Raw genomic sequence first — 12240 nt, forward strand, 5'->3', positions numbered from 1 at the left:
GTATATGATAAAGGCCACAGCAGGGACTATGTATGTGATGTAAATGCTGGGTCACATTTCTGTTTTCTCTCTTGTACTTATTTGCATGAATTAAAGCTAACAAAATATTCCCGGGGGAAAAGCAAATGAGCTCACTGCGTGCATCCCAGTGTAGACATTGTAATAATTGAGTCTAATAGCTGAGCGCTCTGCTATTGAGATGTGAACAATGGCTACATTAGTCTCCAAAATCCAATATTCAGACATCTAGGAATAATAAATTATTCCAGTAGCAAGAATTATTTCAGACAATAGTACATTTCCATTAAAAGATAACTGTTGTTTCAACAAACTTTGCATGAATCAATGGTGGCAGCGAACGTAAGAAACTTTGCAATATAGCTTGTGCTAGTTTCTCCGCTTATGAGCCCCTTTTCTTCTTCCACCCAAACTTAAGTCTAAAAATAAATAAAGAAATAGCTCAAATCCTTCTTGGTTAAAACAAGACAAATTGCCAGAACAGTGAGGTGTCAAGTTACAGCCGCCTATTGAAGTCTATGGGGAGGAGGAAAGAGCTAAGAAAGAGAAACACAGAGTCCCACAGACCAGTGCTGCTGCTTTCTAACAGGTGCTTATTTCTACTGGTTTTGGTGGGCAGAATAGCAAATACGTTATATATTTTTTTATTTAACAATATACCTATAGTATAAAAAAATAATTTCCAGAAAATGTAAGGTGGTAAATGCTTCTCCACACACTTTTTTGGTCTGCTTGAATATGCTTGAAAACAAAAAAACAAAAATATGATTACTTTTAAGAATTTTTGGTGACACTTTTTCAGCGCAACGCCGCATCGGATAATTACAGAATAGGTGTTACCCTGCCCTGTCTTACATTACCTCAGGTTTCCTAGGCACGTTCTTACTAACAGGCTCGCTTTATAGAAACTGATCACAAAAAGGTAACAGAGGTAATACTGTGCAAGGAAACTATATTTTGCGAGCTGCACACAACTTTTTAGTCGCGCCTGATTCATTAAGATGTGTGCTCCTCTAAATGTATAAGGAGCATCTGACTCCAACACGCCTCATCATCGAGACCGGAGCTCTTCATGCTGCTCTTGATGAATTACCTGCGTGTCATTCTAGCTTTGTGCACAACAACGTCTTTTACAGGCAGATTCCATCCCAAAACCGCCTTAAAAAGAGCCTCAAAAAATGAACATAATGCACACTAATGTCAAAGCGACCTTGCTGTGCGCATGTTCCATCTCATGTCAATTCTTTTGGAAACCATGAAGTTAAAAGAAGTGACAGTTTCATCCTTCAGATGGCTTCTGCTAGAAAGCTGCCCGGGCTTTATGCTTAACAGTATAGAGCAGATGTGCACAACATGCGGCCCGTGGAGCTGTCCGGGATGCGACTGCTGCTTCTTCCCATATTCAAATGTATTTGTGTCTTTCAGATGCAAATACATTTAAACACTGCTGCACTGGGACTGGGGCAGAGAAAGTGCTCGTCAGCCCCCGCCCCGACATGCAGCGGCGTGATGAGGTCAGCACGCTGCTGACATCATCACACTGCTGCTGGTGCCTGGGCCACACAGGCAGAGGAGATGTCAGACACTGGTAAGCGCTCCATAGAGGAGTTGAAGATTAAATGTCATGTTATTTTACCTGAGGGGCCGTGGAGGGAAGGGTTGTGTTACTACGAGAGCACATAATGTGACGATCTGGGACATTATGGGGCAATTTGGGACATTATGGGGGATATTATGGGGCAATTTGGGCCATTATGGGGCAATTAGGGGGGATTGTGAAAGGGGGCATAGTATAGCAAGGGAAAGTGGGGTGGGGGGGACTTAGAAAGAGGTAGTTTGGGGGGAGACATGGAAAGGGGCAGTATGTAGGAGGACATTATGGATTGTGTGGGAGATATTATATAGAGGGGCAGTGTGAGGGAATATTTTGGAGAGGGGCAATGTGAGGGGAATATTATACAGATGGGCAGAGTGGGAGATATTTTGGAGAAGGGTAGTGTATGTGGGGGGTATTTTTTTGAGGAGCAGTGTGGAGGAGCATGTACTGACGGTTGATCTGTTGCTGAATTCATGTACTGTAGGTGTCTCTGGTGCTGCATTCATGTACTGATGGTAGCTCTGGTGCTGCATTCATGTAATGATGGTGGTTCTGACGCAGCATTCATGTACTGACAGTGGTTCTGGCACTGCAATAAAGGACTGACCGTGTTTTTGGCGCTGCATTCATGTACTGATGGTGTTCTGGCGCTGCAGTCATGTACTGACGGTGGTTATGATGCTGCATTCATGTACTGATAGTAGTTCTGGTGCTGCATTCATGTAATGTAATAATGGTGGTTCTGGTGCTGCACTCATGTGCTGTCAGTGGTTCTGACCTTGTACACATATAGTAATCCATAATGTGTTTCATGGCTATGTTAAAACTTAAAAAGTGTCAAGATGTAGAATTGAGATTATGCAGAGAATTTGGTGAGTTTCTACTGCAAAAATTCAGTTTAAGTTAGGGTGTGTTCATACTGATTTATTTACAACACAAACTGAGCAGAAACTTTCCAAATCCTTCTGAAAGACTCAAAATTTGGTTCCGGTGATGTATTAATGCACTGATGGTGGTTTTGGTGATGTATTCATGTAACAACCCCTTTAAAAAAAATTGCAGCCCTTGGGATTGGTTTAGCATATCATTGTGGCTCTTGGACTGAGAAATGTTGTGCACCCCTGGTATAGAATAAAAGATGCTCACAGCAGAATCGCCACAAGAATGACAGCAGAACCGCCGAAGAAGTTGCTTCAGGAAAACACTGGTGGTCGTTTTCCTGAAGCGGCTTTACCTGGGAAAACTCGGCGGTTGCACCGGTATGTAAAACACTCCATGTGCACAACCTAAAGGTGTTTTCCAAAATCCCATCAGTCCTCAGAAAACCACTTTAGGGCACGTTTGCCGCCTTTTTCAAACGAATTCTGCAATGTAAAAACAGCATTGCTATGCACATGTTCAGTATTTTGTTATTTCTTTTAACCGCATCATGGTTTGGAAACCTTGGAGTGGCTAAAAGAAGTAATATGTTCCCTTTTGAGGCGACTTAAATTGGAAAGTATAGGGAAAAGAAGTGATTGCCCGACGATGGCAAAATTACCTGCGAAGCAGCTTCAGGCAAAAGATCATTCATCAAACACCACATGTATTTCTGAAGTGGATTTCTCTTGAAAACTATGTTGTTTTTTTTCTGCCCCATAAAATCTGAGTGAACATACTCTAAGTTGGTGTTGCACATTATATTGTTTGGAGAAAAAAAGCTAAATTATCCGCATCTGTCTTTGCATTTGTGACTATCTTTTACTAACTATAAAGTACTTGAAAAAAGAAACATGACATTTATAGCATTTTTATCAGCTAAAAAATAATTGTAAAAGTCAAGTATGAGTGAAACCTTTATAGGCTAAAGGCCCCGTCACACATAACGAGATCGCAACTGAGATTGCTAATGAGTCACGGTTTTGGGGACGCAACAGCGATCTTGCTAGCGATCTCGTTGTGTCTGACAGGTAGCAACGATCAGGCCCCTGCTGTGAGATCGCTGATCGTTACAAAGCTTCCAGGACCATTCCTGGGTCGTTGCGCTCCCGCTGGGCAGTGTGCATCGCTGTATTTGACACCTTATCAACGACCTCGTTAGCGATTCAGAACTGAGACACGTGGGCGTGCATTAATTGGACTTTTCTGCGCTCCTCGTCTCCGATTGGTGGTCGCTACTGCGTCCTTGTTTTCAGATCCCACCAGCGTTCTCCGGCTGTGACTCCACTTTGAAGAAATCAGGCATCTTTAGCGAGGTCGGTATTGTTTGGGTTTCAAATGAGTTTCCGTTTTTAATGGAGACGCAGTAGAAATCCCATCTGACCGGAGACGCAGTGTTAAACCAAGGCCACCTAATCAGAACGCAGTAGCGTCCACCAATTGGAGATGAGGGGGGCCGGAAAAGTAATTTTATGCACGTTTTTCTGACACAGTACAGTTCCTATCAAGGTGTGGATCGTTGAAATAGCTGCTGTGTGAAAGCGTCCCAACGACCGCCGAGATCGTTGGTTAGATCGCTGGGGCGGCCGAGATCGTTGGGAAGTTCTGCATGTTTGACATCTCCCCAGCGATCACAAAACCGTGACGCAATAACGATCTCGCTAGCGATCTCGTTATGTGTGACGGGGCCTTTAGAGCTTGGTCTATTTTTAAGGTCATGTGTACATAGTCACAGATAAGTTCTTGGCTAAGGAGATAAAAATTCTCAACTTTAGTAACTGATGGGAATAAACTAAACAGTAAATCCTGGACTTTGATCAAACCCGGACAGGTCAATGATTAATATCAGTTTTCAACACAATTGCACAATATGCAGTTGGAATGGTTACATTTAGGATTTTCCTTAGTATTGGCTATTGATGTGTGATTTGTTATCCTGATTGATCAATGGGAACAAAGAGTCTGCGGTGCTCAATGGTCACATGCAGGAGCTTAGTCCTGTATTAAAAAAATATTCCTTTAGCAGCTCATTTTAGCTGTGAATTAATTTGCGATATTTTTTTCGTCACTCATGACTCTGAATCTATAATTTATTATATGAATTATGCAGTGTGTTTGTATGTATTTACCCAGCTATATTATGGATCTGCCCATACTGCACCTCCTCCCGTTTTACATGGAGGCGGCTACAGTATTCTAATATTTACTATATTATTGAGACATAACAAAATCTTCAAAATCTATAAAATAAGCCGCCCTCACGTGGCCATTATAGGTGTGATGTGATGCTTTTGCAGCATTTCATGGAATGGCTTTCCTGCTCCGACATTCAGTCTGCTCCTCCGCAGCTGGTCCAGAGGAGTCTGCATGTCTGTCCTCAGCATCCTAAGGCATCTTCTGCGCTTATTAGGCTCAGTGACATCCAGTCTGGTCATTCGTGTCAGCTGGATCAGAGCAGTCGTCACTTCTGCACCTGGTATCCTTGGTGCTTTTTCTACTTCCAAGTCCCTGTGCCATCATGACACGCGTCCAAATACATGGGGCCATGTATACCAAGAGCTACCAGATTGAATGTAGCGGTAAAGACCTTTTCCACTGATGAAAAACTCCTTTTTAACAGCTAAACTATGAGCCATAAAAAAAAAAAAACACAAGAAAAACTAAAACCATAGCGCAGCGAGACCCGGCGGCGGTGATGAGCATTGTAGTTACTACCTGCAGCCTGTGAATAGCGGGAACTTTCCAACTATTCACAGATTCAGGGAAAGTGGACTACATCTGAGCTTCATAGAAACATTTTTACAAATAAATTGGTGAATGAGGGATAGTGTGGGGGGTCTTTATTCAAATAAAGTATTTTTGTCTGTGTTTTTATTTTTGATTACTGAGTTAGTAATGGGGGACAGACACCTCTCTATTATTAACCTCAGGGCTTTATGCCAGATGTGTTCTTTAATAAATCAGAGCTGTCGTCAACCCCAACGGCCACTGCACCAGGGCAATCAGAAAGAGCCAGCAAAGCGCCAGAACTGGCGGATATAACGTGATGCGCCAATTCTGGGGCAGCCGAGGGCTGGTATTTTTAGGCTGGGAAGGGCCCAATAACCAGAGACCTTCCCAGCCTATAAGCCCGCAGCTGTCTGCTTTACCTTTGCTGGTTATGAAACATAGTTGAAGACCCCATGTAATTTTTTTTTTTTAAATATTTAATAGGTTAAATAAGGTGAAACACCCTTTAGTGCCACATGAAAGGCACTAAATGGTGCAAGTTTATTACATAGAGGAGGCTTGTAACATTAAATAGCTACAGTACTTCTAGCTATTCTATCTGTATATAAGATTATGTCATTAGTATGTAAACTTGCTTTAAATTGCAAAGAGAATTACAGCATGTAAATGATCTTAAAAATGCACTGCATACAGATTGCGTATGCATGTCATAAGTATGCTATATGAGAAAAAAAGTCTCAGGACTCTTGTCCTACTTTTCTGGATCAACATCGGAGTTATTTTTTTTATATGATTGTGTGACTCCAGCCTCAGGCTCAATGACATTCAGTCTGGTCATTTGTGGCAGCTGGATCAGAGCAGTCCTCACTTTTGCAGCTGGTATCCTGGGTGTCTCTTATGCTTCCAAGTGCCTGCGACATCATGACTTGCATCCAAATACATGGGGCTATGCATGTCAGGTAGAGCCATAATATAAAAGAAAAAAAAAAATCTAAAACCATATACTCACCTCCCAGATCATTGCCAATTACTCAACATTATGGATTACCACTCTGACGGAATACCAAATGGCTGCAAGGGTCACGAGACATAATATTCGATATAGTGAAACCTTTATACAAAAAAATGGCGTAAAATATTTTGAAAAGGCGTTGTGCAAAAACGTTACGACTTGTCCTTTTCAAGGCAATCTCAAGCAGCTCTGCCAAAATGGGCAGAGGTGGAGAAGAGCCTGGTTGAGACGGTGGCGTGGCTACAACTACCCATCAAATTCATGAAAAGTGGTGGCGTTTCTTATGCCAGAAACTGACTGGAGTAACATTTCTGGCGTGGCACACAACATAATAATGAATTTGGCACATCTTAAGTGGCATGTGCCTCAAAAAGGGATTCCCATCAAGTATAGTTCGACTTACGCTGTATTATTATTTTTTTCTAAAAAAGCCATACTTGCTTTCCCAAGGTTTACCGGTGAGTCTCTGCCGCTGATCCTGGTGTCTGGAATTGAGTAGAGCATTTTTTTTGTTAAACAACATGCAGCGAATGAGGAGTTTTATTTAAAAAAAAGAACAACCCCTATTAATGAATTTGGGGCATTTTATTCCTGTATGCCCATCAAGACTAGTATACGACACTTCAGTCTTAATTAATCAGGGCCATAATGTCAAATAACTGCCAGGAAAGACGCAGCTCCAACTGGAGGAACGGCATCAGTCCAGGTGAGAAGTAGAGGCTTTTTTATTTTATGATGCACAGTTTAGCTGGACAACCCCATTAAAGATTGCATCTAATTATAATTAATATGTTTATGTTGAATTCCAAGACTGGATGTTCGGTGACTTTCGAGTCACAACTTGAACGCATTCACCATCATTATCTGCAATTTTGGCCGTGCAGCTATAAATCCCTGGTTAGCTTTAGGGTATGTGCACACATAGGCAAGCGTTTTTGCTGCAAAAATGCTTGCCTATCGCTCTGCCAGCTATAGCAATGGTAATCTTGGTGTGCTGTACACACGATGCAGAAATTTCCGCTCAGGATTACCACTGCAGAAAAAAACGCAGCATGTTCATTATTTGCGCGTTTCCGACGTAAATTTGCACCTATTGACTTAAATTGAACCGCAGCAAATCCGCAGGTATAACTGTGGATTTTCTGCGTTTCAATTAAAGCCAATGAGCGCGAATTTGCAGCGGAAACGTGCTGCGGGTGGTACTCAGGCCGGCAAAGGAGGACTACTACTCCTCTCATCCGACCACCACTACCGTTGATAACCGCGAGAGCAGCGTGGTTGGGGGAAGCAGTAGTCTGCTCTGCTGATCTGGCATGCCCACGTTAAAAAAAAATTTTTTTTTACAACACTATACTCACCTGTCCGGCGCTCCCCGGTGTGCTCCTGGTCCTCGGCAATGCTCTCCTCCCGGTGGTACACTGCGGGGAACGCGCTCGCTCCCAGCAGTGCACTCCGCTGCCAGGACCTGCGCTCACATGACCTCATCGTGGGAACATTCTGAAGAATGTTCCCATGGTGGTGAGAGCTCACCGAGGCTGATCTTCAGCTGATGAACCCCAGTGGCCTCACTCCAGCAGCAATGTACACTGTCAGGGGGTGATTTTACACTCCTGTCAGTATACATTGCTGTCTTCTACAGAAGGGACATCAGTGATTGCTGATGTCACTGCTGTAGAAGTGGCCCGGATCACCGAGGGACAATCGTTGGCAGTGATCGTGGACTGCGTCGTGACAGCGGACAGGTGAGGGATATTGTTGTTATTTTACTTTTTTTTTCAGAAGATCAACGGCTTCGTGGACAGAGTACAATAAAAAAAAATAATTTAAAACCATGTTTTTTATTTCATTAAAATACTTTATTCTGGCCGTGTCTTTTATTGAAAAGGCGGCGCTAACTTTACTACGCAGTTAGTAATGGGGGCATCTTATAGACGCCCTCCATTACTAACCTGGACTTCACATCAGCCGTCAATACAAGGCTGATGTGAACCCCAACCCCATTACCTCACTCGGCTCCGCTACAGGACAGGAGGAAGAGTGGAGGCTAATCGCCAGATTTGGCGCATCTTATGGATGCGCCATTTCTGGGACTGCTGAGGGATGATATTAATAGCCACGGAGGCGGCTAGTATCCATGGCCCCTTCCCTGGCTATTAATATCAGCCCGCAGCTGTCTAGTTTAGCCTTTGCTAGTTAGATTTTATAGGGGAACCCCACGTCAATTTTTTTCTGGGGTCCCCCTGTAATCTAGCCCGTAAAAGGCTAAACAAATAGCTGTGGGCTATTAAGTCAGGGAACATTGTTGGCTAATGGCCCCCTTCCCCGACTACTAATATCAGCCCCCACTGGTTGGCTTTCCCTCTGCTGGTTATACAAATGACGCGGGAGCACACCATTTTTTTTTTCTAATTTTAGGCTCTGTGCCCACGATCCAGATGTAGCAGCGCTTTGGATGCATATTTTTTGCTGGGTCCAAAATGTTGCATTCTACTGAACGCAGGTAAATCCACATGTGTTCACTGAACCATGCGTATTTACCGCATTCAATACATCCTAGTGGTCAAATTTCTGTTGTGGAGACTAGCGATTTCTAGAAATCCCATCCACTACGCTGTAACATCTGGACGCTGCATAAGCACGCAGCGTCAAACCTACAGCGGCTCCTGACCGTGACCACGTACCCAAACTCACCCGCAGCATGTCAATTTCTGTAGCGGACACGCTAGCCTCCGCTGCAGATTTTGACCGATTGAAGTGTCATTATATGCGGTGAATTCACATGTACCGACACCAAAAGTGCGGCATTAGAACACAGCGTTTTGGATGCAGCAAAAATACGCTGTGTCCAAAGCGCTGCTGAGTGCTGTTCGTGGGGACGTAGCAGCTAACGAAACAGCTGTGAGATGTTAACGGCCAGGGACCATGTTAATGGCACCTTCCTAGGCTAAAAATAGCAGCTCACAGCTGCTGCAGAAATTACATGAATGGAAATGCTAATGACATTGGGTGAATGGGACTAGCTGACACCCAGCTCTATAGTTTGGTGATGACAAGGTGTCAATCAGACCCTTTCATCACCGAATCTAATTAAAGAAAAGTAAAGTGTTAAATAAAGACACAGAGCAAACACTTTTTTTTTTTTTAATACAACAGACACATTCTTTAAATCATTTAAATGAATCAATATACTCACCCAGTTCGGCGTGTGATCCAAGGGTTCAAGAAATGTCCTACCAAATAACTTTATTTAGCTCCAAAAAGCATTCATTGATGTACAAAAACCACATCAAATATGCATAAAATTGCATCAAAACCACATGCTTTTTCCTGCCAAGGAGATGCAGAAACGCTCAGGAATTTTCTGCTTCAAATCCTGAACGTGCGCACATAGCCTTAGGCCAATTTCAGACAGAAGTATTTTAGTCATAAATTTGCATCAGTATTTGTAAGCCAAAAATAGGACTGGAACCTAAACAACGAATAGGTACTAAATAGTTTCAATAGTTTTTCTACTGATGTGTAAAAAGGGGCCTGAGCCCATTTCATAAATATCTATATGGACACAGAGGAAAGGTATGATGCAGTTAGCTACGTGCACACGTTAAGTATTTGCAACAGAAATTTCTGCATCTCTTGCAGGCAGGAAAACCACACTTTTGCAGCACTTTTTTTTTTTTTTTTTTAACATGCGTTTTTGTTGCAGATTTTTCCACACATTGGTAGCTGTAGCAAAAAAGCTGAAAGAATTGACATGCTGCAGCTTAAATCTGCAAGGAAAAAAATAAGAACCGTGTGCATGAGAGTTCAGGAATACCAACCACTTTGCTGGCACTAGGAAATGCTTCCGCTTTTTTAACAAAACTGTAGAAGACGACGCAACACGGGTTATTTTATGTTTTTTTTTTTTTTTTTGCCATACACTATTATGAAAAGAAGAAAACGCTTATTTGATCACACTGCAGCATTCCAGCAAAAAAATCAAAGCGTAAATGAAATAGCTGAATGCAGGTGTTCCGCGCCAGCATCTGCTTAACCCTTTTAGTGCTGCTTTCTTTCCTTTTGCCTATATCCACTGTAGCAAAAAAAGAAAAAAGGATAACTGAAGAGAGTTTCGACATTTCGTTAGATAATGTTGAGACCTGGTGACTGGTGTATAGCAATTTGTGGGCTCATTTTCTCAGTTGAATGGTGTTCTGTTCACTGCAGAGGAGGCAGGAGAAATAGATTTCTGTCCCACTGGTCATTTATTTTAGCTGCTTGGCCGTGAATTTCTATATGGAGGCCTAGCTGTGGGGAGAGTAACTGAGCACGCCGCTCATTAGATGGACACGCACACTATTCTATCAATATTGAATGCTAGGTGCCAGTTTACCTTTAACAAGGCCATAAAGTCACAAGAGCCATTAATATTAATTTTGCTATGATCTATACTGTGGCTGTCATATGTATTCCTGGGCCAACCCATTTAAGATTCCAGATCAGGACCAGACGCATATTGGAAAAGGTCTTTTTTCTGCATGTCTCCATTACTTTTAATCAAACATTTAATGGTAAAAGGAGGCACTACAGTGCAATTGTCTGTCCCTATAGACATAGATGATGGTATTGTAGCTCAAATTGAACTCTCAGGATCTGCAGAAAAGGAAAAAGATTGGTGGGGGGGGGGGTTAGTAGAATTTGTACATAAATGTCCCCTACTTATTGCAAGCCTAGCAGATATACCAGGGAGGGAACATTAAACTACATGGGATTTACCTGTAACCATGGAAACACAGATTTGCTTTTAATCAACCGATTTCAAAGTGGTTTCCGTTTTTAATTCAAGATACATTGGAAGAACGAGAAAAAAAAAAAAAGTAAATCTTGACCCAAAAGCTGTGCACACCTCTAGACTTATTACTGTGAGCCCCAATGGAGATAGCAATGACGATGTCTATAAAGCGCTGTGGAATTAATAGCGCTATATAAGTGAACAAAAAACTTAAAATATTTTAAATAACCTGTCGTAATTTTTTACCACTTAGATTCTAGAACTTGTACGTAGCCCACTCCAGTGCAGTCTGCTTGATCTCCTTCTCTTCGACAGCCCCATTTCTCACCACTGAAGTATAAACGGTGTTCAAGTACTTAGGCTGTGTGCCCACGATGCGTTTTTCAAGCATTCATGCTGCGGAGATTCCGCAGGGTAAACGCTTGGGAAACGCTAGGTAAACCTTCCCCCATGGTCTCCAATGCAATTCCACACTTTCAATGCCCATGCTGCGTATTTTTCCGCAGCGTTTATGCTGCGCTCAAAAATCTGCAGCATGTCCATTAATTTAGCGGAAGCGCTGTGTTTTTGCCGCCATTGACTTGCATTAGAACGCGCCAATTCCGCAAGACTGCATCTGTACTTGCGTAATTGGCGCGTTCTAATATGCGGATGGTACCCGGGTGTGGAGGACAGGAGAGTCTCCTCCACACCCAGGTACCATTAAAAGCTGTAAAAAAAAAAAAAAAATAAAATAAAAAATTCTAGATTCACCTTCCGACGGCCCCGGACTCCTTCCCTGTGCTCATCAATAGATCGCGCAGGACTGAAGGACCTGCGCTGACGACACAGTCATGTGATGGCAGGTCTTTCAGTACAACGTACCGTGATCTGCCGGCAGCCAGCACAGGAGCGCAGCAAGTCTCGGTGGCCATCAGAAGGTAAGTATAGGTTTATTTTTAACCATTCTCTCGGGTTACACTATAAATCCATGCTGTTTGCATGGATTTATATAGTGTGACCTAGCTGTCAAGCACTTTCCAAGTGATGCTAAAAATCGCTTGGAAAGCGCTTGTCAACCCGCATGCGGAAATGCATGTGAAGAACGCTTCACATCCACAAGTCCCTGGCAGGAAAACGCATGTACAATTCGCATGTACAATTTACATGCATTTTTTCTGCCAGGGGAGATGCAGAAATGCTCAGGAAAAAATC

This window comes from Phyllobates terribilis, unplaced genomic scaffold, assembly GCF_046119375.1.
Source record: "Phyllobates terribilis strain yellow unplaced genomic scaffold, ASM4611937v1 Scaffold_7__3_contigs__length_470593459, whole genome shotgun sequence".
NCBI lineage: Eukaryota > Metazoa > Chordata > Amphibia > Anura > Dendrobatidae > Phyllobates > Phyllobates terribilis.